This window comes from Tachyglossus aculeatus, chromosome 2, assembly GCF_015852505.1.
Source record: "Tachyglossus aculeatus isolate mTacAcu1 chromosome 2, mTacAcu1.pri, whole genome shotgun sequence".
NCBI lineage: Eukaryota > Metazoa > Chordata > Mammalia > Monotremata > Tachyglossidae > Tachyglossus > Tachyglossus aculeatus.
Genome location: NC_052067.1, coordinates 71,899,193 through 71,920,336, shown reverse-complemented (window position 1 = coordinate 71,920,336; position 21,144 = coordinate 71,899,193). Strand labels below are relative to the sequence as shown.

The 21,144-nt window shown below is 41.5% G+C and overlaps 1 protein-coding gene and 1 non-coding gene across 2 annotated transcripts in view; one reads left to right on the top strand and one right to left on the bottom strand.

The window, feature by feature from the left end:
• The window catches only part of GRM1 (glutamate metabotropic receptor 1), a 348,169-nt gene that overhangs the window by 151,401 nt on the left and 175,624 nt on the right, over positions 1-21,144 (top strand). The gene's annotated exons all lie outside the window — the stretch shown is intronic.
• LOC119925137 lies at positions 7,433-7,564 on the bottom strand. The gene has a single exon (XR_005449803.1). It is a non-coding gene; the product is annotated as a small nucleolar RNA SNORA7 (small nucleolar RNA).

The window sequence follows — 21,144 nt, the reverse complement described above, 5'->3', positions numbered from 1 at the left end:
CTCTGGAGGTCTCATTGACATTTGGGCTTTTCGGTTGGAAGTGAATCAAAAATGTTCTGATGATTGCAAGTAATTGTGGCATTTGTTAAGGTCTTACTATATGCACTGTACCAAGGGTTGGAGAAGACACAAGATAAGTCAATCCATCAATGGTATTTATTGAATGCTTTCCATGTGCAGAGCACTGTACTAAGAACTTGGAAGGGTACAGTACAACAGAATTGGTAGTCACAGTCTCTGCCCAAAATGAGTTTACACCCATTAGGCTCACCATTTAGTAGGAGGGAGAACCCTTATGAATCCCCATTTTACAGATGAGGGAACTGAGGCACAGAGAAGTGAGGTGACTTGCCCAGGGTCATAAAGCCATTCAGTGGTGGAAGTGGGATTAGAACTCAGGTCCTCTGCCTCCCAGACTTGTGCTCTTTCCACTAGGCAACACTGCTCCTCCAAGTGGCTTTTTGAACTGATTCAGAAGGTCCCAGATGTTTTCAGCTAAAAGCACCTAGGTGCATGTTTATTCCAAAGTAAAAAGAAAATATTTCCTTGTAGAGGAAATAAATAGGAATTCTTCTAAGATGCTTGAAGGGTGCATCTAAATAAGAGAGTAGAACAATTTTTTTCCTAGTATTACTAAGCACTTACTAGGTGCCAGGCACTATCCTAACCAATGAGGTAAATACAAGCTAATCAGGTTGGTTGCAGTTCATATTCCACATGAATCTTAAACCCCACTTAACAAATGAGGTAAGAGGCACAGAGATATGAAGTGACTTGTCCGAGGTTCCACAGGTTAGTGAAGGAGCTGGGATTAGAACTCATGTCTTTCTGACTCTAAGCCCCATCTCTCCACAAAGCCACACTGCTTCTGAAATTATCTCAAATTATTACTCAATTATTCTGCAAATTTATCCATAGGATAATTCAGGCTCCAAATGGATTCCTCAAATTGACCACCTCTACAGCCCAAAATAATTAAATCATACTCAACTTTTCACTTCACTGTGGGGGTGACTAGAGGGCTGGGCTGGGAAAGGACTGGCTTTGGGAAAGTCATCATTCAATTGAACATGAATCCTGAATTTTGTCCATGTCACTCACCAGTGCATCTTAAACTTGATTTCATGATACAATCCATTTGGAATCAAAGTATAATAGGACATTTTCTCCCTCTAATTGGGAATTAACTACCAGAATCTTACATTTGTTACATGGGTCTACAATTTCAGGTCTCTGTCTATACCTGTAAAGCTGTGAGAGAGTGTTTGTGGGCAGGAAATGTCACTGTTTATTGTACTTTCCCAAGCACCTAGCACAGTGCCTTGCACACACTAAGTGCTCAATAAATACAATTGAATGAATGAATGAATGAGCTATTGGATATTTTTCAATCAGAACAATATGCCAAGGGTGTGGTTCAATCTATGAGCTTGGGCTGTAACCGCCCAGGCTCTCTGGGAAGCTGTTCAAATATGAGTTCAAAATTGGGCAAATATGAAATTGATATTTAATAAATATAGCATTGCTATTGTTCCTGTTGTCGTGAAAGGGCCCTGGACATCTCACCTGATCTTCAGTTCTGACAGGGCATTAAATAATTAAAAATTCTAGGTGTTTAGCAATAAGCAGAAGAAGATGGTTTGTGCTACTGATATCATCCAGGATTTCAGCCAAATTCCTAGGAATTTGCAGAAAAAAAGCATATCCCCAGGTCTTGGACAGCAACATAATTGTATCTTTGTATTCACCTATAGCTATCACCGTCTTGCAGGGAAGTCAAATTTGGTTAATATTGTCTGCTCTTCCTTGTAGGATGTGGATAGATTTGCTGTGGGTAGGAAATGCATCTATCAACTATGTTTATTGTACTCTCCCAAGTGCTTAGTACTATGCTCTGCACACAGTAAGCGCTTAATAAATACTATTGATTGATAGATAAATACTGTCTTCAGGAAACTTCTTTTTAAAATGAAATAGCTAAAAAAAAAACAATCCCAAATGTTGCTTTTTAATAGTTTAAAATTCCATTCATTGTAGCTTTCTCCCTACTCCCCCACTGCTACTTAATTCTATAACCAGAAAACTAGTAAGCATTTTATTTCTAGTCATCCTCAAAATTGTTTAAATTGTTCCAGCTGGCTTCAGGATAGTCTGGAGATACTAAATAGAATCCAAGGAGGGCAGCAAGAAAGGGCTGCTGGTTTGGACATTGCTTTCTAATGAGATTCCCAGTGAACTGTCTCCTTCCCCACCAGCTACATAATAACCACATCTCACAAGATGTTTTTTGAGCTTCTCTCTGGTTACTGCCTAGCTAGCTGCCTAGCTAAAGACCTGTGGGAGATGTGGTTGGCTGAAATGGTTTGAAATGAAAATGAATGTGCTTTACTATGTGGATGTGGAGGTCAAGAGATTATCAAACTGTACTTTGTTGATGTCATTCTAAAATTGGTAGTGATGTAGTAATAATAATAATAATTATAATAATAATGGAATTTCTTAAGTGCTTTTTACGTGCAAAGCACTGTTCTAAGTGCTGGGGAGGATACAAGTTGTTGAAGTTGTCCCACATAGGGCTCACAGTCTTAATCCCCATTTTACAGATGAGGTAACTGAGGCCCAGAGAAGTCAAGTGACTTGCCCAAAGTCACATAGCTGACAATTGGCGGAGCCGGATTTGAGCCCATGCCCTCTGACTCCCAAGCCCGTGCTCTTTCCACTGAGCCATGCTGCTTCTCTAGTAGTAAGAATAGTAATTTATTAAGTGCTTATTGTGTGCAGAGGACTGTACTAAATCCTGGGGAAAAAATTATACCGTTGGGAATTACACATAGTTCCTGTCATTTGGGGGGAGCTCATTTTTATGCAAACGAAACTGTTTATGCACTAAGCACATTTATGCTATCCCACTATCCTGTCTTGATTACTGCCTCACCTGTCTTGCTAACCACACTGTCTCCTGTTCCTCCCTACTTCACTCTGCTGTCAGAATCATTTTTCTTCAAAACCACTCAGTCGATGTTTGCCCACTCCTCAAAAACATCCAGTGGTTGTCCACCCTCCTCTGCGTTAAACAGAAACTCCTTACCATAGGCTTTAAAACGCTCAGTCTTCTTACTGTCCTATCTTACATCCCTGATTTCCCATTACAAACGAGCCCACCAATTTTGCTTCACTAACACCAAGCTACTCACTGTAACTTGGGCTCATCTATCTCCAAACTGACCCATGTCCTGCCTCTGGCCTGGAACTCCTTCACTCTTCATGTCCAGTTGACGTTCACTCTTTCAACCTACAAAACCTAATTAAAAACACACCTCCTCCAAGAAGCCTTCCTTATATAAGCCCTCATTTCCTCTTCTCCTGTTCCCTTCTGTGCCTCCCTTTGCACTGGGATTTGTACCCTTTATTCACCCCTCCATCAGTCCAGTGACTCTTACGTCTAATTTAATTCATTTGTAATGATGTCTGACTCCCCTAGTGGAACTGTAAACTCATTGTGGACAGGAAAGTGTCTACCAACACTGTTATATTGAACTCTCCCAAGCTCTCAGTAAAGTGCTCTGCACACAATTAGCACTCAATAAATAGAGTCGATTAATTGATTGTCTATTTCCTTATGCTTGATCTCATAAACTCCTAACATTTCATATCTGCCACTTTATGATATTTTTAATCCCAGTCTTGACATATCTCTCTTAGCTGTGGCTGCTCATGAAATGAAAACCCAAGAAAATTAGCTGTAGCCTCTTCTTGATTTTTATTTTTCCCAAGCTGTCTTTTTCTCCTCTGGCCTTGTCTAAAATCTAATGTATTTTAGGTTTAAGGTTTACCTTGGAAAGCTGAGTTATAACTGAGAAAAATGGGCTCAAAGAGATACTATGTTCATATTTCCATAGTGAATACCTCATAAAGATCAGATTTGTAGGTCATTTTTTCAGGTAATCAGTGGCCAATGACTCAGTTTCTATAAATCTTTTAGTAACTGCTCTTCCTCAGAAATACAGTTAGTAATTTTGTTTACGTGTTTCATGTCAGATCAACTGGTAGTGGATAACTAATCTTTATAAATATCAGTCTTTCTAATGGTTAGGAAGCAGATACCAATTTTTAATGTTTTTGAAGTGTTCTGATATTTTTTTTCCTCTCCTTTCACGGCCGTTAGGTAAGGAAGCATTATCATCCCTGTTGTCAGGAATGAATGTCAGGAATTAAGGCTCAGGGATTTTGAGGGACAACAGGGACTGAGTTGTGATAACAACTCAGAAGCTTTTACTCCCTAGGCCTTTCCCCTAAACCACTGGCTTATATTTTGGTTAAGAAAAGAATTACCAGTTGCAACAAAAGATCTGTCTTTTCTTTAATGCCAACTACCCTAAACCGAATATTATTTTCACATGGCCAACTTTTGGGGACCAATTTAGAGACGGGATTCTTTTGAGCTACTTTTATCATAAGCCTCCATTTCAATGATGTATTAATGATCAAACCCCTATTACCCATGAAAATGGAACACACCTTCCCAACACAACTGATTCCTGGCCCGTGGGACAAACCCATAGAAACACTACTTTAAGACAGAAGAAAAGGGCTTTCTTACACAGAGTATATTTGATCTCAAACACCCTGAGGGAAAATAAATATAACACTCATGTAAAATCAGGTGTAAGCTCCTTTCTAGACTATAAGCTCATTGTGGGCAGGGATTGTGTCTGTCTAATGCTGTATTGCACTCTCCCAAGCATGTAGTACAGTGCTCTGCACACAGTAAGTGCTCAATAAATATGATTGAATGAACTGGTTTAGCAGAATGACTCTCCCATCATCATATTTTAAGGTTTCCCTCCTGTAGACTGTGAACCCGTTTTGGGCAGGAATTGTCTCTCTTTATTGCTGTATTGTGCTTTCCAAGTGCTTAGTACAGTGCTCTGCATACAGTAAGCACTCAATAAATACAAATTAATGAATTTTAATTATTCTGTCCTGAAGGTTTCTCAGGCCCTTAAAGAGCTCCCATCATTTCAAGGGAAGACGATAGCATGGCACCCAAAATATCAATAATTTAAAATGGCTTAATGCGATTAAAAGGTTTGTTGTTTTCTAGTGGTTGAGGTCTCATATCTTAGTGGTCTCCTTTTTAATTTGATTAATCTTTACAATAGTGTGCACTTTACTTTTAAAATGAACAAAGCAAAGCTGATCTTTACTTTGTAAGTTCTTCTGCAACTTATGTACTTAATGGTCTTTATAAATTTCACTGGTAATACAAACCCCCTCTACAGCCTGTAGATTCGTCCTAGCCTCACAAACTTCTACCAGAATTGGTAACAATTAGAAAAAATGACCTCCCATGTTCAGCATGTTTCACATCACTCTGACCTTCCTCTGGTTAAACAATCAATTGATTATAAAAATCTCACTTCCTTCAGCAAAACTTTCCTGATAATTTACCAGCTTTTTGAATCATATAAACCCTCCAGATGCAACTTGCAATGAAGCTTTTTATTTATTTCTGCTTACTTTCAGCACTTGTATTTGCATGCATATCTGTACATACAATATATATTTGATTGAGCCTCCTATTTAATTTATTTTAATTCTATTTATGGATATTTTTCAGTCTGCCTCCACCATTAGGGTGTAAGTCCCTTGTAAGCATATGACATAGTTTTGGGCTTCTGTTATACTTCCCCAGCACTTAAGTGTAGAACATTAAACTTTGTAGGGGATCAATAACTATGCTTACTATTATTATTACTTCCCTTCTCCCACTACCCCTGACTCCTCAGGAAAGTAGAATTTGGCATTCTGTTCCTCCCCCTCCCCTACTGCCTTGCTGTTTCTGCACCAGATTACCCACCTCATCTTTGCAACATTCGAAGCCCACATCATCAGTATTTACCACCCACTATGTCGTCTTATTACAGTCATCTACCGATCTCATGGACTGTCTTCTGATTTTATGAATATTGGTTCAGTCTTACATTAATTTCATACCTACACTGATTCCCCAGAACTTCACCACCAGTAAATCCACTAGCTGATGTTTCCATACTCCAATCAGCTACACACTCACCAATTTAGCGGTATTTTTGATCTAAGGTTGCCCAGGCACTGCACGATTTCTCACCTCGCCAACTGCGAATTACCATCCTTGGACCATAACTCCTAATTAGCCACCTCATCATCCACTTGCCCTCATGTCTTCCCTCTCTTCCCACAATGAGTAGCCTCTAATGAGCCTCGCCATTACTGGACAAGGAGAGGTATGGATTATCACTGGAACAACACTTGGGTGGCAAACTAATGGGATGAAGTCACACGGTTCATTTTTCAGGCATAACATCGAAAGCCCAGTCCTAGAGCACTTTGCTAGAAGGCTTCTAGATGCCCCAGGTACCCCAGAGTCTTTTTGTTCTTCTCAGGTCCCCCTAAATACAGCCCTCGCTTTTGAACAGCAGAATGTAGTGGCAAAAGCTGTCAGAGGGAGGTGGAAAGCTGAAAATAAAAATCCAGAATATAAAAGTATCTGGAGCTGAATCCTTACCAGTTAGATAAGAGAACCAGAGAGGGATTTTTTTAGTTTGGGAGAGGTTTAAGCATATTTGAATAGAGAAAGAAGGAAACAGCAGAGAGCACAAGATTGACGGTGTCAGTGAGGGTGGGAAGAAGGGATGTAGTTTAGGGCATGAGTGGAGGGCGTAGACTCTTAGAGATGATGAGCAGCCTTCTCTTGACAGACAAATAAGAAAGAGGAGAAAGAATATGTATGAGATTGAGGGCACTAAGAGATCAAAGAAGGGACTTGAGGAAGTTCACATTTCAAGGCCTCTCTTTTGCCAGTGAAGTAGCTGACAGGGTCATTGGAAGTTAGTAACTTGTTATTTTTTTTTTCCCATGGTATTTTTTAAGCATTTACTATGTGCCACACACATACTAAACACTGGGGTAGATACAAGCTTATCAGGTTGTCCACAGAACGTGTCCCACATGGGGCGCACAGTCTTTATTCTCTGTTTTACAGATGAGGTAACTGAAGCACAGAGAAGTCAAATGGTTTACTCAAGGTCACACTGCAGACAAGTGGCAGAGGCAGGATTAGAACCCAGGTCCCTCTGACTTTCAGGCTCATGGTCTATCCTCTAGGCCATGCTGCTCCTAGTATGGGAGGCAGTGAGGTACTGAGGGATTCTGGTGGGAGGTCTTGCCTTGTCTTATGCCGTCAAGTCACCTCAGACCCATAGCGATACCCTGGATGCATCCCTCCCAGAACGCCGCACCTCCATCTGCAATCGTTCTGGTAGTGTACCCATAGAATTTTCTTGGTAAAAATACTGAAGTGGTTTACCACTGCCTCCTTCCATGCAGTCAACTTGAGTCTCTGCCCTCAACTCTCTCCCATGTCACTGCTGCCCAGCCTGGGTGAGGTTTGACTTGTAGCAGATTGCCTTCCACTCACTAGCCACTGCTCAAGCTAGGAATGGAATGGGTATGCTTCTGCTTGACTCTCCCTCCCGAGACTGGGAGAGTACTGGAAACTCTCCAGGTGTGATCTTGAGAAGGGGATGGGAGGTAAAGATCTGAATTATTGGGGGTAGCAAGGCCTTCCTTCTCAATTCTCCTGCCTACTTCCGCCTAACTTGAAATTGACTTTAGTGCCCGTCTCTTCCCCTATATTGCAAATTCCCCAAAGGGAGGGATTATGTATAATAATTCTATTGGACTCTCCCAAGCACTTAATAATAATTGTAGTATTTGTTAATCAATCAATCGTATTTATTGAGCACTTACTGTGTGCAAGGCATTGTACTAAGCGCTTGGGAAGTACAAGTTGGCAACATATAGAGACAGTCCCTACCCAACAGTGGGTTCATTTGTTAAGAGCTTACTATGTGCCAAACACTACTAAACAATGGAGTTAGGTGCAAGGTAATCAAATCCATCAGGCTCACAGTCTAAGTAGAAGGGAGAATTGATATTGAATCACCATTTTGCAGATGTGGAACTGAGGCATAGAGAATTTAAGTAATTGCCCACGGCCACGATAGACAAGCAGCAGACAAGCAGCAAAACCAAGAGTAGAATCCAGGGCCTCTGACTCCCAGGCTTGTGCTCTTTCCTATAGGCCATACTACTTAATGGATAGTGCTGCTGAGTAGAAGGAATTGTTGAATTAGAGCAAAAAGTGTTCAAAATTACTATTGATTGACTTTTGTACAAGTTGATGCCTATGATTCTATCATTTTCTGCCACTTCCTGCTAACTCTGAAAGCCTTTCCTGTCTCTTTCAAAAATACATTATAATTATTGTACTATACTAACAATGTGGACAAAGCAGGTAATTTACAGTTCACTGTACATATTTTTACAAAGTGTTTTACATTATAAGCAAAGTCGAAAAAATTCAAGATTTTTGCAAATGTATACATTTCAATGCAGATAAAGCTGGGTGCGCAGCTGTAAATCATTTGAGAGAAAAAAGAAGCTAAGTAGTTTTTTGCAATCAGGGCAAATTTGTAGAGGAAAGCATTTAGTCACCTATAGTTTAGGAATTTTGCTTAAGTGTACTCCAGAGGGCCTGAAGAACAAGTGTTTCAGTAATCAAGTTTCTTGTTTCCCCCCGCCAAAATAAATAAATAAAAATCCCCAAACCCAACAAACAAACCCTTAAAAACTGTACCTTTTAAAATTCAAAGAAACCAAGGAGAAAAACTCAGGAAATAAGAGGTGCAGTTGTTTGGTGTGTTAGGACATGCTGATCACTTTTTTTGAGAGCTGATCCCAGATAAAAGGATAGGGTCCCAATGCTTTGATAAAAGCTTTGAAAAAAAAGCATTTTGGGGTCACATTTGGAGTTTCCAGTAAGAGCGCCCTAAGAGTGCTCCACTGATGGCTCTCATCTCATGCCTTTAGATTTGTCATACCCAAAGGCATGGGGGACATCTGAAGTTCAGCTACCTGGGCCCCTACCCCCAGGGTAGTCAGCTATATTTGGGAGAAAGTGTCTAATGCCCAGCCATCTTCTTCTAGGAACTAGTCTTTCCAAATTATCAGGACTACCACATAGGATACTTATCTGCTCCTTTTATTTATGCATAGTTCATTTGTATTTACTTGGAAGAGAGATTTCAAATGGCAACAGTAATTTAGTTACCTGATTTTTAACCAGGTCTGAGAATAAATGCAAGTTTCCCCTAGTCCGGCCAGTTGTCCTAATTTTAACCTGGGTTTCCAATCTTCTGAAATAGGTTGATACTTACCTTAGCTACTGTATCTGTAATCACACTCTACAAGGGTCCCTTCTTGTCTCCCGTCTGACCAAAATTTGGTTGGATGAGAAATTTGTCTGGGTGCCCTGTAGAGTCTATCAATCCCTAGTAGAAGGTATTGAATTATGACCCAATTTGGTGCCGCCTCCTCCTACCAGTTCCATTATTCAGTCATTTTATATATATAAAATGGTATTTGTTAAGTGCTTACTATGTGTCCGGCACTGTATTAAGTGCTGGGGTGATACAAGCAAATCGTGTTGGACCCAGTCCTTGTCACTCGGACAGCTCAGTCTCAATCCCCGTTTTACAGATATGTTAGCTGAAGCACAGAGAAGTGAAGTGACTTGTCCAAGATCACATAGCAGACAAGTGGCGGAGCTGGGATTAGAACCCATGAGTTTATAACTCCCAGGCCTGCACTCTATCCACCACACCATGCTGCTTCTCCCATGGAAGCACTGTTATGGCCTTGCTGAACTGGGTAGTGGCCACGGTGATCTGGGGTGGACCTACCCCTGTCTTGGACCTCTGCTGACTCCGAGGAATTCATTCTTCATTGTTTCTTTTTTTAAAAAAGGAAACAAACATAAAACGTCTCATTTCATATAGTCTGCCCACCCCAGGGCTGGGGCCAGAGGTCTCAGGGTTTAGCGAGACATCCCAGATGCTTTCCTGTTTTCCCTGCTTCAGAGCTGGGCATATGAATCGGGAGGTGGACCTCAGGTGGTATGAACCTTCCTGAGGATCTGGCCACTGGTCTGTACCCCAGGCTGATAAGTGAAGAGATGGTCCCTGGTCCCCCCACCACCAGCCCTGACACAGGAACCACTCTGAAGTGGCACAAATCCACCCAAAGAGCAGGGACAGCTGTGAGCCCACTGTTGGGTAGGGACTGTCTCTATATGTTGCCAATTTGTACTTCCCAAGCGCTTAGTACAGTGCTCTGCACACAGTAAGCGCTCAATAAATACGATTGATGATGATGATGATGATCCCCCAGAGGACATTCTGCACTCTCTGATCTGTGCATCCACAGTCAGCCTGGATTCCCTCCTCCCAAGCTTTGCAGAAAGTCTCTCCTTCCTCATCCCTGGTGCTGTCCTCTGGTCAGATGATTGGGCAGCCTTGTAAGTTAAACTAACAAGATGATTGATCAGTAGTTACTATAAATCACTCATTTATCATATCACATTAAAATATTTTTGCCTGATTAATGTGCCTTAGTGTCAAATGTGCCAATCTGTCATGGAACCTACCAAACATTGAGATAGGTACACGTGACATCAAATGTATTTTATGGAGTTTGTAGCATAACATCATGTACTGTTTTTCCAGGCCACTTCAAGTATTTCACTGCTGGGGGGACCCCTGATTTGGTGTCCACAGGACTTGGGCACTGCTTCTGAGCTTGATAACTTGACAGCAGGAATCAAGCCTGGAGGTGTTTAAAAATACTGAACTTAAAAGGCATCCAGTGCCATATCTCCACTAGATAATGGCCAGGCCAGTAGAAACCTGGATGACTGGCCATATTTGTCTGGCCTTACTTCTCATCTAGATACCTTGGCAGTTCACCCTACTGAAACTCAGTACTTTGGAGGAAAAGCCCCATGTACGCTGGCTCTAGGGATTTTATAAATTTAAGCTCCAGATGAGTAGGAAACATGTCTTCCAACTCTGTGTCTTGTACTCTCTCAAGCACTTAGTAATGATAATAATAATGATGGTATTTGTTAAGCACTTACTATGTGCAAAGCACTGTTCTAAACATTGGGGGGAATGTGATCAGGTTGCCCCACGTGGGGTTCACAGTCTTAATCCCCACTTTACATTTGAGGTAACTGAGGCTCAGAGAAGTTAAGTGACTTACCCAAAGTCACACAGCTGACAAGTGGCAGAGCCGGGATTAGAACCCATGACCTCTGATAACCAAGCCTGTGCTCTTTGCACTGAGCCATGCTACAGTGCTCTACACACAGTAAGCATTCAATAAATACCACTAATCTGTCAACTGATTGATTCTAGGTCACTCCTGTACACCTAGGCCCTCCTTTATAATTGATAGCCCTCCAGCCGATGTCACCCTGGGAGTGACTGACGTGTTTTAGAAATAGCTTTTCTGCTGGAAAGGGTCTTGAGGAGCTATGGTTTTCTGTTTCAGTTTAACCTGCTTTGTTGGCTTTCATAGACTTAACACCTATACACATGAAAACCTTATCCAAACTGGGCAGCCTGTCACAAATGCAACCAACCTTGTTTCCAAGTTCAAACTGGGGGACTGACTCTCACTTCAAATAAGCTGCCCAGAATGAATGAATGAAAGTGACAGAACTAGGACTTATCTGATGTTTTATAGGGGATACTCCACCACCCTACTGTTTGCAGTGGGCTGTGCTGCAGTAGAGAGCCCAGTAAACACTGCTGAAGGAGTTAATGGGCAGGTTGAGTGGAGAAGGACTTCTAGTGGTAAGCGTCAGACAGGGAACCTGGGGCTATCAGCATCACTGAGGAAAGGAGGCCAGAGCCACAGCCTAGCCAAGGGGAGCTGATTCCACTAGCACATCAGGCTCTATCTGCTGTCATTTCCTGAGCCCCTTCCTTCCTCTCCCCCTCTTCTCCCTCTCCATCCCCCTACCTCCTTCCCTTCCCCACAGCACCTGTATATATGTATATATGTTTGTACATATTTATTACTCTATTTATTTTACTTGTACATATCTATTCTATTTATTTTATTTTGTTAGTATGTTTGGTTTTGTTCTCTGTCTCCCCCTTTTAGACTGTGAGCCCACTGTTGGTAGGGACTGTCTCTATATGTTGCCAACTTGTACTTCCCAAGCGCTTAGTACAGTGCTCTGCACACAGTAAGAGCTCAATAAATACGATTGATTGGTCAGAGGAACATGACCTCTCCCTCCCTCCTGTGACAGAACTCCCACCCTGTGGGTCTCATTCCTGGATGCCCTGTGACACAGTGTAGGAAGGCACCACTACAAGAGCGAAACTAACATACAGGATTCAGCCACATGGGGCCAGGACCCCTGGGTCCAGTTGGGCTGGAATACTGCTCAGTGAATCTCCCTGGGCATATTGAAAACCTGTGACTGAGACACTTTCTGTCTCTGTCTCAGCCACCACCCCAAGTTGTACTTGTTAAGGGATGCTCCCCTAAGGAAATGACAACCTGAGCTGTCATCTGGTTCACCCACAGCTTGGATTGGTCCTGCCCAGAGAACTCTACTGACTTTTGTGATTCATTGCCCTGGCCAGTCAACATCAAATAAGCTTCTGGCCTGGGGACTGAAGATGTAGCAGTTTATCAGCTGCTTGGCAGTCTCCCAGGAACGGTTTGTTATGTCCGATGCTTGATCACCATTTCAAGCCCTTAGATGAGCAGGTAACATGCATAAAAAGCCATGCCTGATGCTGCATCCAGTCACTACAAAAATTCAATCTGCTTCTTGTCTGCCTCACCAGCTCCCTCTCAACACAACTTCTCCACTTCATCCTAAGCAGCCCAGAGTTGTGGCAAGGTAGAGAGGCTGACTGAATCCACTATGCAGTGGATAGACTGCAGTCCTGGGAGTCAGCAGGTCATAGATTCTAATCCTGACTCCACTTGTCTGCTGTGTGATGTTGGGCAAGTCACCTTCCTTTTCTGTGCCTAAATTACCTCATCTGTAAAATGGGTATTGAGACTGTGAGCCCCACATGGGACAGGGAATATATCCAACCTGATGAACTCACATCTACCCCAGTGCTTAAAACAGTGCTTGGCACATAGGAAGCACTTAACAAGTACCATAATCAATCAATCAATCGTATTTATTGAGCACTTACTATGTGCAGAGCACTGTACTAAGCGCTTGGGAAGTACAAGTTGGCAACATATAGAGACAGTCCCTACCCAACAGTGGGCTCACAGTCTAAAAGTGGGAGACAGAGAACAAAACCAAACATACTAACAAAATAAAATAAATAGAATAGATAGGCACAAGTTAAATAAATAAATAAATAGAGTAATAAATATGTACAAACGTATATACATATATGCAGGTGCTGTGGGGAAGGGAAGGAGGTAAGATGGGGGGATAGAGAGGGGGAGAGAAAGGAGGGGGCTTAGTCTGGGAAGGTCTCCTGGAGGAGATGAGCTCTCAGTAGGGCCTTGAAGGGATAACTGATAACAGTTATGATACCATAACTGTGTGGCTCAGTGGAAAGAGCACGGGCTTTGGAGTCAGAGGTCATGGGATCAAATCCTGGCTCCGCCAATTGTCAGCTGTGTGACTTGGGGCAAGTCACTTAACTTCTCTGTGCCTCAGTTACCTCATCTGTAAAATGGGGATTAAGACTGTGAGCCCCCTGTTGGGCTACCTGATCACCTTGTAACCTCCCCAGCGCTTACAACAGTGCTTTGCACATAGTAAGCGCTTAATAAATGCCATTATTATTATTATTCCCTAGAAATTTTTGCCTTTCTACCTAACCCAATTCTGTGCTGCTTTGAGATGAAATACACTGTAAGCTCATCCTCTAGACTGAAAGCTCACTGTGTGCCGGGAATGTGTCTCTTATATAGTTGTATTGTAGTCTCCCAAACTCTTAGTGCTCTGCACACAGTAAAAGCTCAATAAATATGATTGACTGACTGACTGGAGAAGACCCCTATCCATGGGAGTGGAGGAGGGGCTGTCATTAAAAGTGGAATCTCAGCTCCCCCACCAGCTTCACCAAAAATGTTTTACACCAATTTACAAGAAAGCTGATAAACTTAAAAAGTTATTGAAGAAGACTTTGCTAGAGATAAGGGTTCGAAGGTGTGCAGAGATGTGAAGAAGGGCTTACCTGCTACAGAGGGGGCTTCAGGAAGGAAAGAAGAAGGCTATATTTTGTACAGACTAAATTGATTACATTTTTTTGTTTTTACCAAAGTCAGCAGAGCAAGCTTCTACTTCTGCAGCCACCTGCAAAGATTAATGGTTATACCACAACTCCTTATTAAGTTAGTGCTGTGAGGTTATGCTTTGAATTACTGCAATAGAAACTAAATTAGTTTAGTGATGTTTAATATTACAGAATGTTGCATGGGAAGGAATTTCACATTATTCCAGAGATTCTGGAATGGAACCCAACATATCATATTAGTCTTTAGTGGGAAAACATACCTGATACAGATGTTCACGATCTATGTTTTTGAAGAACATTCTGTGGCTGTATCTTCACGTAGGATTGTATACTTTCATCAGACACAGAAGGAAAGACATCCTATTGAATAATATAATTTATAAAACTAAAACTCAAGAGTTCTGAATGCTTGATTTTTTTTTAATGTGACTTTTTAATGTCTGCAGTTTCTAATTTTTGATCACATTAATCATGCCTAATCACTACAAACTCCTGAAGTGTTCTTTTCTAACATGCTGATCGGCTGAAATTGCTTACATTATCCAGAGTATGATCCCAATGCCCTCCTAATCCTCATATAGTTGTCACGCTTTTCTCACTACTGGTGGTGTCTGGGAGGGTGTAGGGGGGAAGGAAGGGAGGGGGAAAAGAGGCACGAGTGTCCATGGACACCATGTGCATTTGTGGACAGAGTTCTATTTAAGTCTTTATATGTACCTGACCATCTGGACCTCTCTGGTTAAATTTTCTACTGGTGATTACCCCCTTAATTCTTAATATCTTTTCTCGGAGTTCTTGGCAAATCTGAGCCCCACTCTCTCTTCCTCACTCTTCCTTTCTTCCTCCTCTATTACCTCCTCTTGTTTTGCTCAGAGTTCTGGTATGAGTCTAGACTTTGTTATTGCTATTGTTTCTCCTCCTTCCACCATGAACTATCTCTACTGTATGCTCAGTTATTGCTTATCTCGCTGCCTTTCTCTCATCTCTACTTCCAGCACAGGGTACAACAGAGGCTTCCTTATTATATATCTGCATGTGCTGCTATGTGTGTGTAAACTATGTTTGACTGAACGCAGCTCAATCTGCTCACTCTGAAGGTTGCCTTAGCACTAACATTCATGGGGTGGGCACTTCGTTTATGACAATGATGAGGATAAAATGGGTTAATTTTGGAAAGCCTAACAGATGATCAAAACTGGAATTGATAGCATTTCTACTGTACTGACTTAAAAACCAGCACGGAAATATTGCTGACTGTTAAAGCCTAGAGCACGATATGTGACTAACTGTTTATGAGACCAATAAAAACCAATAGTCATGGGAAGATTCTTGGCAATTATTTGTACAATTTGCTGCAATTAACTGGTGTAATCAGGCAAATCTGTCACCATTTTAGGCTAAGTAGAACAGATGCAGGAGGAATATTAATCGTATCATGTTTTTACTGAAAAACCCGAATCTCAGGACATTTAATTAAAGTGCAGGCCTGTGCCATTTTTATATTCTAATTAAATTTTTCATCTGGACATCTTTACTACATTCTTAGTAAATATTTTAAAAAGCAATTGGACTTCAGATTGAAACCATATTGATAATAGAATCAGAGCCCTGATAAAGGTCATCGGTCAAGAGATCATCTCTACCAGAGCCCTTTTTTAAAGGAGATATGCTCTGTTTTCACTTTATTAGTCTTTAGCACTTTCAGTGAATCATCATGAGTTCTCAGAAGCAATAGTTAATGGTTATTTCACCTGTCAAATTCTGAAGCACTTTAGGATGTCACTAATTAACTGCTACTTGAATCCATACAGCTTGTTTAAGCACTCTTCATCATTTCCTCTTCTCCATTAGTTGTCTTAACTAACTTCCCAATACAGGTAGCACTCAATTCTGATTTTCAGAATCTTTTTCATAAAAGCAACGGTTAGAAAAAAGCACTAAAATCACCCCCAGTTTCACAATTATCTATTATCAGCTTTCTTAGGGGCATAGGGGGCAACAATTTTTTTTTTGTCCTTTTAGATATCATTTTCTTTCTTCTTATTTCCATTATGAGACTCATTTCCTTTCTCATCTTAGTCTCCCTAATCTGGTTTCTACCCAATCATGCTGCTGCTTTGTAGTCCTCAGTGATCTGACCTGATTTCCACATTCTGAAGCATTCTCATTTGTATTTTAGGTCTCTGTACAGTCTGGATTTAGGTGATTTGGACTCTCACTAACCTTCCTGTCCTTCCTCTGCCTAGATTTAGTTTGTTTCTGAGCTCCCAAGGTGTTTATTTAAAATCCTCAGCATCTCTCAGACCTCTTTCATCATTAAAGTTATTCCTCACTAGGCCCTTCTGAATGGTGCCGCAAACTAAGTGGAAATCTGCTTTCCTGAAGTCAATTTTCCCTATCTTATTGATTCCTCTCTTTCCTAATAATAATAATAATGGTATTTGTTAAGCACTTACTATGTGCGAAGCACTGTTCTAAGCACTGGGGGGATACAAGGTGATCAGGTTGTCCCACGTGAGGCTCACAGTCTTAATTCTCATTTTACAGATGAGGGAACTGAGGCCCAGAGGATCCCAAAGACAATCATGTAGTTGTTTCTACCAAGGTTTCTGAGCACTCTAAATCCTCAGCAAATTCCTCACTATTTGTAAGAACAAATCAAGAAAGTGCCTGCCCTCATTGATTTCTCAGTATGTTCTGATGATCTATAGCTTGCCGAATTCATTTTCCAGGAAATACTGTGTAGTTATGTTGAATCATTACTACCAGATCTTGAGCCAAAGATGCTTTGGAAAATTAACTACTGCAGGGCTCACCCAACTTCTCCTCCAAGTTTAGAGTGCTACAATTAACCCTTTCTTCCATGATATCTTCTTTATTCTTTTCCATAGCTTTCGACCTCCTTCTGTTTCCTGAGTCGTGTATGCATCTTCAATGTACAAGGCAAAAAAACCCTTTGTTTCCACATTATTATTTTTTAGAATGATCAGTTTTCTTCTCATACTATTCCAGCGTATACACCACCTGCTATGTCTAAATTATTCTGATTTTCATAATTGGGATCCTGAACTATAAGACCTCTAATTCTTCATGCTTATTCAGCATGTTCTTGGCATTCCTGCTGAAACAATACATTGCAGACCAACTGGGACAGCTAAGGTGTGCTGAAGCAGAAAATTCCTTTGTTCAGATTTTTAAATTTTAATTTGAACATGTTGGAAATGTACTATTTTTATTCACAATTCAGCTCCAACTGAATTATTTTGAAGCCTCCTAACCATTGTGTCTCCCCACTATTTTTTTCACCTTACTCTTTTTTTTTTTTCTTTTTCTAATGGTATTTGTTTAGCACTTACTATTTGCCAGGCACTATAAGCACGGGGGTAGATACAAGTTAATCAGGTTGGACACAGACCATGTCCCAATGTGGGGCTCCCAGTCTTAATCCCCATTTTACAGGTGAAGTAACTGAGGCACAAAGAAATTAGGTGAGTTGCCCAAGGTCACACAGCAGACAAGTGGAGCTGGGAGTAGAGCCCAGGTCCTTCTGAATCCTGGGCCCATGCTCTTCCCACTAGGCCATACTGCTCTCTGCTGGGAAAACTGGCTTCTCATGGACACAAATTTGCAGAAGGCAGTTGTCACAAAAATGGAAATTCGTGGGTTTCATAGGGACCTCAATAATTGACCAGATGAATGCAAATCATTTGTGATTTGTGCAAAATAGGATATCTCTAATAAGAATCAGACACAGTTGGGACTGGCATTTGAGTGCCTCAGTACAAATGGGCACAAGTTTGAGTTCCCTCACCTGTAAAATGGGGATTAAGACTGTGAGCCCCACATGGGACATGGACTGTGTCCAACCTGATTAGCTTGTAACTACCCCAGCACTTAGGACAGTGTCTGGCACATAAGTAAGTGGTTAACAAATACCATTAGAAAAAAAAAGTTGCCTGTAGTGTGAAAAAACTGCATTATTTTCCACATTGATAGATGCATGGTTCAAAAGCAATACTGTGAGATTGTGTCTATTAGTGAGTGTCACTGAGGGTGAATCTTTTGCACAGTAGCACATTTTGCTCATGACAATACAGTGATCCATCTTTACTGGTACCTGGCCTTCCAGGTGAAATACCAGTGGTTAAGAAGGGAAAGGTTTATAATAATAATAATTATGTGTTTGTTAAGCACTTACTGTGTGCCAGGCACTGTACTAAATGCTGGAATGGATACAAGCAAGTAGGGTTTGACCCAGTCCAGGTCCTACTTAGTGCTCACTGTATTAATACCATTTTACAAATGTGTTAACTGAGGCACAGAGAAGTGATATGACTTGTCCAAGGTCACATAGCAGACAGGTTGCAGAGCTGAGATTAGAAACCATGACCTTCAGATTCCCAGGCCTGTGCTCACTCCACATGCCATGCTGCTTGTCAAGATGCTTATCTTGCTATCATCAGGACAGTCACTTAAATTGTTTCGTTGAAGTGGTGATGGTTAGCTCTCAGCCATCTGTACCCTCTTACCTTATTTCCCGTTGCCCAGTAGCCCACATTGTGAGATGGCCAGTAGGGGAAATGATGCAGACTGTGCATAATATCTTTGAGACTTCAACAGCAGAAGACATCACCGTGACCTCATCCATTTTATAAGCCATGGTTGAGTATGTTAATTACCCAATCCAGAGTATCAGATGAATAGTATGAATATACCTTATTAATGGTGATTCCTCTTGGATCAAAATCACTGAAGAAGCCTTGAATTAACTGTGAGAAATGACGTCTTTCTAGGTTCACAACAAGGTGAATCTGGATGAATTTGATGTAACTTCAGGTTAGTGGTGCCTGACCATCTACAGTAAAGATTATTGATTAGATTGTCTGTGTAATATCTGTTCTTGGGAAAAGAAAGGTAGCAATTGTGGTTACATTTATTTCTCTCGTAGTTTTCAGTAGCACAGCTGCAATTTGCACTTCATAGTTAGCTACTAACTGATATTGACTTTTTTTCCATCAAGCTGACACTGATGTACCTTTATCTGTTTCATTTGGGAGTTTGATGGTGAAAACTGAACATTTTGCCCAATTAACCATCAGTCCCTCTTTTCCTTAGAGCCAGTCTTGCAGTGATTATCCATTTGTAACTTGTCATTTTGAACCATTTCTTCCCCAAGCCTCTAAAAGTAAACTTTTGATGCAGTCCCTTGAAGAACAGAGTGGTGCTCACCCTGACATGAATGGCATGTACCCTGGAATGAATGGGACACTCAGAAATTCAATCACAATGCCAAAGCCTGCCCTTTTGTAGCAGGAACAGTTGGCACTTGGGATTGGCAGCCCTATTTGTATTGGTCACAATTTCTCTTCAAATTTGGACCATGGTTGCTTCTGATTTGGGAAGGAGAGGTGAGAGGAGAGGAATAAAAAGTTAAATTGACTACAGAGTGCTCCTGATCAAGCCTGGGCCTTCTAACTTCTTTGGGTTCTGCCACTGGATTGTTTTCCAGTTGGTGGTTCTGGTAGTGAGAATAGGAAGATTTATATAACCTTCTGTTTCTCTTGCCCCTAAATAAGGCTTTGAGTAAGGGGTGGGAGCGGGGAGAAGGAAGGATGAGAATTGGGGTCCTGAAGACAAAATATTTTCAAACATATTTATCTTGGGAGTCATACAACCTTTTCAAAAAACCAAGTGGCCCACCAGAATATTTATCAAATTATTCATTCATTCGTTCACTCACATTTACTGAGCACTTACTGTGTACAAAGCACTGTACTAAGTGCTTGGGAGACTATAATATGGAAATAAACAGACACATTCCCTGCCCACAACGAGTTTACACTACTCATTAGTCCTAATCTGATGAAATATCCCAGTGTCGAAGGCAGCTGAGAGGTCAAGGAGGATTAGGATAGAGTAGGAGCCATTGGATTTGGCAAGCAGGAGGTCATTGGTGACCTTTGAGAGGGCAGTTTCGGTGGAATGTAGGGGACAGAAGCCAGATTGGAGGGGGTCGAGGAGAGAGTTGGTGTTGAGAAAGTCGAGGCAGCGGGTATAGATGACTCATTCAAGGAGTTTGGAAAGGAATGGTAGGAGAGAGATATGGCGATAACTAGAAAGGGGAAGTGCGGTCAAGAGAGGGTTTTTTTAGGATGGGGTGACATAGACATGTTTGAAGGCAGGGGGGAAGGAACCAGTGGAGAGTGAGCGGTTGAAGATGGAAGTTAAGGAGGGGAGGAAAGACGGGGCAAGAGATTTCATAAGATGAGAAGGAATGGGGTCAGAAGCACAGGTGGCCGGAGTAGCACTTGAGAGGAGGGAGGAGATCTCATCTGAGAATACTGCTGGGAAGGATGGGAGAGTAGCAGAGAGGGTTGAGAGCCGGGGGGTTGGAGAAGGGGGAGGAGTGACTTTGGGGAGCTCAGACCTGATGGAGTTAATTTTATTAATGAAGTAGGAGGCCAGATCGTTGAGGATGAGGGAAGGAGGAGGGGGAGGAACAGGGGACCTGAGAAGGGAGTTAAATGTATGGAAGAGCTGATGGGGATGATGGGCATGGGTGTCAATAAGGGAGGAGAAATAGTTTTAGTGAAGTAAGTTAATGCTATTATATGTGAAAATAATTTTTCCTAGTGACTGCTTTACCCTACTGGCTCACCATCTAATGAGGCCTTAACATCACTTAACATGAACAAAAATGAATTTTGCCTGAGTGGCATAAAACCAGTTTTAAATTTATCTCTAGGACAGTGTTTCAGGGGACCTCTACGTCCTGAATGAGTTCATTCCCAATTCACCACCCATGAAGGAGAGAGAAAGAAAACTCTGATCTCATGTTGGACTCCATCCCTTTGTAATTAATCATCACAGTGAGCTTGTAATTCAACTCTGGACCCAACATAAGGGTTTTCACCTGGCTCTTTATGCTGTTTTGCCCCTCTGACCATTTTATACAGACTTCAGAAAC